The sequence below is a fragment of the Schistocerca serialis genome, chromosome 6 (genome assembly GCF_023864345.2).
Source record: "Schistocerca serialis cubense isolate TAMUIC-IGC-003099 chromosome 6, iqSchSeri2.2, whole genome shotgun sequence".
Classification (NCBI taxonomy): Eukaryota; Metazoa; Arthropoda; class Insecta; order Orthoptera; family Acrididae; genus Schistocerca; species Schistocerca serialis.
The window spans coordinates 725128200-725134199 of NC_064643.1; the positions used below are offsets into that span (position 1 = coordinate 725128200).

General features: G+C 41.8%; 2 non-coding genes across 2 annotated transcripts; one reads left to right on the plus strand and one right to left on the minus strand.

Moving 5' to 3' along the window:
- Window positions 1-1739: 1739 nt before the first annotated feature.
- On the minus strand, window positions 1740-1814 carry Trnas-uga (transfer RNA serine (anticodon UGA)). The gene has a single exon. It is a non-coding gene; the product is annotated as a tRNA-Ser (tRNA).
- A 118-nt stretch (window positions 1815-1932) lies between these two features.
- On the plus strand, window positions 1933-2007 carry Trnas-cga (transfer RNA serine (anticodon CGA)). The gene has a single exon. It is a non-coding gene; the product is annotated as a tRNA-Ser (tRNA).
- Window positions 2008-6000: the final 3993 nt, after the last annotated feature.

The following is a 6000-nucleotide window of genomic DNA, read 5'->3' on the forward strand; positions in this document are numbered from 1 at the left end:
CGACTATATTCCATTACTGTTGTTTTGATTTTGTTGATATTCGCCTTATTTCTTCGATGTTATTCAGTCTATACATTGAGCACATAATAAAATAAACCAAAGAAAAGTTTCAAGAAGCAATTACAGTTCAAGGAGGGGAAATAAAAACTTTGACGTTTGAGACAGCAAAGGGCTTGGAAGGAGTGTTGAAAGGAATGGACAGTGTCTCGAAAGGAAGACGCATTCATCTTGATATCATCAATCAGCTGGTATTTTCTTCTTCCCTTGGTCCTGTTCCCAGTTACCAATCCTTCCAATGTATCCTTAATTAAGCAGCATCTTCTCATAAGTTCTCTTACCAGGCTTCTTCTCTTCCTCTTCATTGTTTCCAGTAGCTGCCTTTTTCGTTCACCCTTTGTAACACAGCTTCATTTCTCATTTTATCTGTCCATTTCACACCGTCCAATTTTCTCCAGATCCACATTTTAAAAACCTCTAATCATTTCTCCTCTTGAAATATATCACATCTCCCTGGCTACCACCTAACGCTTTCAGTTTTGTTTCGCTGTTTTGTAGAACGTTATCGTCTTATTTTTTCTCTTCAGATGTTCTGTGTTATTTTTTAGGCACTGACGTGAGCAATTTTATCTCTGTTGTAGTCTCATTTTCAGTTATCTTCAGATAACTTCTGAGAACAACGTTAGGTAATTGAATATTAACTCCAAATACTAATACTAACAAGTAACTCCAAAACCTAAAAAACATACACTACGTAAGTTCTCTGGAGGTACGACTTAATCGACAAACATCGTCTTAGTTCGGCCTTTCTGAACGAAATGCTTATAAATTATACACACAAACCTTCCTCTTGAATCAGTCTGTCTACTAGCCAAAATCGTGTCAAAATTCCTACAGTAATTCCAGAGGTTAGCCTTCACATACAGACCGAAAAACGCTGCACCAGAGTTTGATTCATCATAGTGCAGCCTAAACCTAAGCCCACAAGGCTTGCCTGAAGGGCAACAAAACAGGGCGTAGGATATTGTCGACGTACTGCTGTGCTGTAAAGGTGCCGTGGATAAAAACCAATGGGGTCCTGCTGTGAAATGAAATGGGACCCCAAACCATCACTCCCGACTGTCGGGCCGTATGGCGGGCAACCATCAGGCTGGTATCCCACCGCTGTGCGGGGCGTCTCCAGACACTTCTTCGCTTCTCATCGGGACTCAGTTCGAAGCGGGATAGTTGTACTCCTCTCAATGAGCTTCCAGGCCGAACATGTCCGACACCACTGCAAATGGGCTTGTTGGTGCACAGAGGTCAAGGGGCGCTGTGAGCTCTATCTGTGAGACGCCTTGTGGTCACTGAAACACCGGTCGTATGTCGGAACGATGACAGCGATGAATTCGGAGCTCTGAGTGCCTCTGACAACTGATCGGTCCTCTGGTTGTGTAGACTCTGTAGGTCGACCGCACGCTTCTTGGCGCTGTGTTCGGCCATGGTTCAACAATTCCTGCCAACATCGACGTATAGTGGCGTCACTCCTATTCACTGCCGAGCGACTCGCTGAATTCTCCAACCCGCTTCTTTGAGCCCAACTACACGTCCTCCCTTAAATGCTGATACCTGCATATACTGTTCACGAGCCTGTCTGCTTGGCATAGTTACTCTCCAACAGAGCATATGGGATGAAACTGCATATAATTTTTACCCTGTTATCGACATGTCCCTTATGAAACTTCCTGGCAGATTAAAACTGTGTGCCCGACCGAGACTCGAACTCGGGACCTTTGCCTTTCACGGGCAAGTGCTCTACCAACTGAGCTACCGAAGCACGACCTTTCTTTCAGGAGTGCTAGTTCTGCAAGGTTCGCAGGAGAGCTTCTGTAAAGTTTGGAAGGTAGGAGACGAGGTACTGGCAGAAGTAAAGCTGTGAGTACCGGGCGTGAGTCGTGCTTCGGTAGCTCAGTTGGTAGAGCACTTGCCCGCGAAAGGCAAAGGTCCCGAGTTCGAGTCTCGGTCGGGCATATAGTTTTAATCTGCCAGGAAGTTTCATATCAGCGCACACTCCGCTGCAGAGTGAAAATCTCATTCTGGAGACATTTCCCTTGTTTACTATCCTTACAAGCTGCACGGTGAAGCTGCGCTGCAGAGTCACACGGTCATCTATTGGCCGTCAACTTTACAAGTTTGCATTTTCTGTCAATACCTGCATGAATATCAATTTGTGACCAATTTGCATAACTCCTTCGTAGTGCGTCGGTTTTTTTACCTTAGAGTGTAATTCGTTTCAGTATTTTGAAAACCATCACGTACTAAGTTGGCAGGTCGATAATGTTCATACCTGTCAGCACCTACTTGCTTTATAATGGGAACTATTACATTCTTCTTGAAGTCGAAGGGCGTCATGCACAACAGGTAGAATAGTTTTGTTGGTGCTCGTACTCCGAAGGATGTCAGTACTTCAGACAGAATGTCGCCTACTCCAGGGGCCTTGTTTCATCTTGGGTCTTCCACTGATTTGTCAAATCCTTCTAGCATTATCACATTCTGCCATCTGATCTCCGTCTGTTTCGTCTTCCCTTTCTATAACATTGCGCTCAGGTTCATTTTCCTAGTATAGCCTCTCTATATATTCATTCTACATCTTTCTCTTCTTTGCTTAGTACTGGTTTTCCATCACAGCTCTCGGTATTCGTACAGCTGCCTCTGTTTTTTCAAAGACCTCTTTAATTTTGATATATGCGGTATATACCTTTCCACTGGTTATACATGCTTCTGCAGCTTTGGATTTGTCCTCTATCCATTCCTGCTTAGCCATTTTGCGCTGCAAACCCAACTTTTACGCGACTTTATGCCCTTCCGCCTGCTTCATTTGCTGAATTTTTTTATTTCCTCCTTTCATCAACCCACTTCAATACGTCCTGTGATATCCTACAATTTCTACTATCCCTTGTCTTTTTACGTACTTGATTCCTTACTGCCCTCACTATTTCATCTGTCATAGCTACCCATTCGTCCTCTACTGTAATGCTTTCCCCTTTTTCAGTCGTTGCCTATTGTTTTCTTTGAAGCTAGCAACAACCTCTGGTTTCTTCAGTTTAACCAGGTCGCACATTCTTAATTTCCTATAAACACATGTTGCATCTGCACATGGAGATGTCACAGTTTAAAATCTGTTTTTGAAATGTGTGTCTTACCATTGTGTAATCAGTATGAAACCTTCCAGCGTCTTCAGGTCTCCTCCACGTGCACAACCTTCTTTCATAATTCTTAACCCAAGCGTCAGCAATGATTAAATTAGGCTATACTGTGTGAAAAATTCTACCTGGCATCTTCCTCTTTCATTCCTTTCTCCAGTGCATATTTTCCTACTATTTTTTCTCTTCTCTTCCCTTTTATTAAATTTCAGTCCCTCACCACCATTAAATTTTCCTGTTCGTTAACTACCCCAATAGTTTCTTTTACCTCATCGTACATTCTTTCAGCCTCTGGATAATCTGCAGAGGTCGTTGGCGTACAAACCAACACCGCTGTAGTGCTGTGGGGGATGTTGGATTCGTGTCTACCTTGGCTACGATAATGCTTTCACTATGGTGTTCACAGCAGCTTACCGGAATTCCCATTTTCTTATTCATTATTAGATCCACTCCAGCAATATCGTGTTTGATTTTGTATTTATAGGTACTAGGTAGACCAAATAAAAAGTGGATCGATGGAATCCATAATGACTCGTTGCGTATTGGGATAGTGTGATTGGAGGGGTAAGACAGTAAACAGAACCTAATCAAAGCTGCGCGCCGTCTTCTGAATCTGATCGCGTAAAGGAAAGGAAAGTAAGTATTTATAGTCCAGTAGTCACATGTCCAGAGGTCCTGTTGCTCCTGCCACCGAACTTCACTAATTTCCATTATATCTTACTTCAACTAATCTATTTCCCTTTTTAAAATATGCCGTCGTACCTACCCGATTAAGGGAGCTAACATCCCGCACTCCGACCCGTAGAATGCAAGTTTTGCTTTTCCTGATGACGACATCGTCCTGAGTAGTCCATGCTTGGGAGTCCGAATGGGAAACTATTTTGCCTCCGGAATATTTTACCCAAGAGGATGGCACCATCATTTAACCACACGGTAGAGCTTCGTGCCCTCGGGAAAAATAACAGCTGTAGTTTCCCCTTGGTTTCAGTCGTACTCAGATCCAGCATAGCAAGGTCATGTTGGCAAGGTCAGCTCAGACTGTTGCTCCTGCAACTACTGAAAAGGCTCCTGCCCTTCTTCAGGAGCCATAAGTTTGTCTGCCCTTTCCACAGATACCCCTCAGTTGTGGTTGCACCTATAGTAAGGCTTTTTGTATCTCTGAGGCGCGCAAGACCTTTCAAGGTCCGTGGTTCATGCGGTGAGAAAAAACGCGATGGGTATTTTAATTTAGTAATGTGTGTAGACTTGCTAAAATAAACGGGGTATCTCGAAACACCTTGGCGTGGACTACGTTATTCATTAAGCTATTTACCCATTTTATACTTACCTTTAACGAGGAGAAGATAAGAGAGAATATTGAGACAAAGCAACCAAAAGATTTCTTCCGTAAGTCACAGCAGCAAAAGTTATATGAAATTCTCTCCGCCTTAGTGTCAGTGTTTTAGCTCCATACAAAACACTTCACTAATCTTTTCCTTAACTGTTTATGTAATGGACCACAGAAAATATTCCTCATTAACTCGGTCTATTTTCATGAACTTTTAGTTATTCTACTCTAAGGCCAAAGATATGGTCGATGGCAACCCCCCGCCCCTTACAGAGAGAATGTAAATAACGTAAATTAGAAATATATGAATATATAAATAGGGAGAGTACACAGCGTACTAAATTTTCAGAATGGGCAGTAATCACCATATATGTTGCACAGGGATCAATATTGTGTTCTATTGCGTTCTCGTGCAGAGAGATTACAGTACACCGTGGAACGTGGCATGCTGGTTTCAAAAGAAGCTTGAGTGACTGCTGGAGCAGATTTCTTTGTAACTCCTGAAACAAATTTAAGTGTTCGTATAAAAACGTGTATTAACTATAGTGCGATAACAACTGTGGCCTATTGGTTTCGTTGTGTTAAGACAGTAACGGAGTAACTGCAACATCTAAACGCCTACAGTTCTACACGAGTAAACGGATTATGCCATTTTGTAGACTATCTGAAGAAAAACCAGGAAGTGACACAGCGTACAACATTTTCAGAATGGCGAGTAACCACCATATCTGTTCAACAGGGATGAATACTGTGTTCTGTCGCGTTCTTGTTATATATAAACTATGTTTCGTTGTATACCCAAGAAGATGAAATTTTATCTTTGCCAAAAATTCAGATATTGTTATCAAGCGTAACGAACAAACATAGTCGTTAGAAAATGGAGGTAAAACTTTCTAGTAAATTATGAATCGGCTGTCAGCAAATGGGTTTTCATTCGCCGTAGACAACTAACATGCATGTATAAGCACTGACGATGAGACGAAAGAGCTTGAAAAATGTGTCTTGTTATTAACCAAATAGATAAATGGTAAAAGTAGTGACTGTTCGCAGTTTGTTTAATTCACTTTAAATGTAAAAAAGTTGACTTACATTTCATATTTGCATTCTCTAAATTTTTGTGGCATCTTCATTGAGAAAGAAAGTGTTCGTTGCATAGAAACGTGCAGTAAGGGTAACATGTGGTGTGTAGTCTAGACCCTCTAGAAGATAGTTCTTTAATCAGTCTCGCTTGCTGACAACAATATCATGATACGTTTACTCCCACAGGAAGTTTGTAGTCAACAGTCATTCGCTAGACGAAAACAAGTTACATTTATAAGCATAATACACTTCTGGCCATTAAAATTGCTACACCAATAAGAAATGCAGATGATAAACGGGTATTCATTGGACAAATATATTATACTAGAACTGACATGCGATTACATTTTCACGCGCATTAACGCTAAATTTCGCCGAATTGTCCTAACGGATACGTTCGTCTTGCGTCCCACA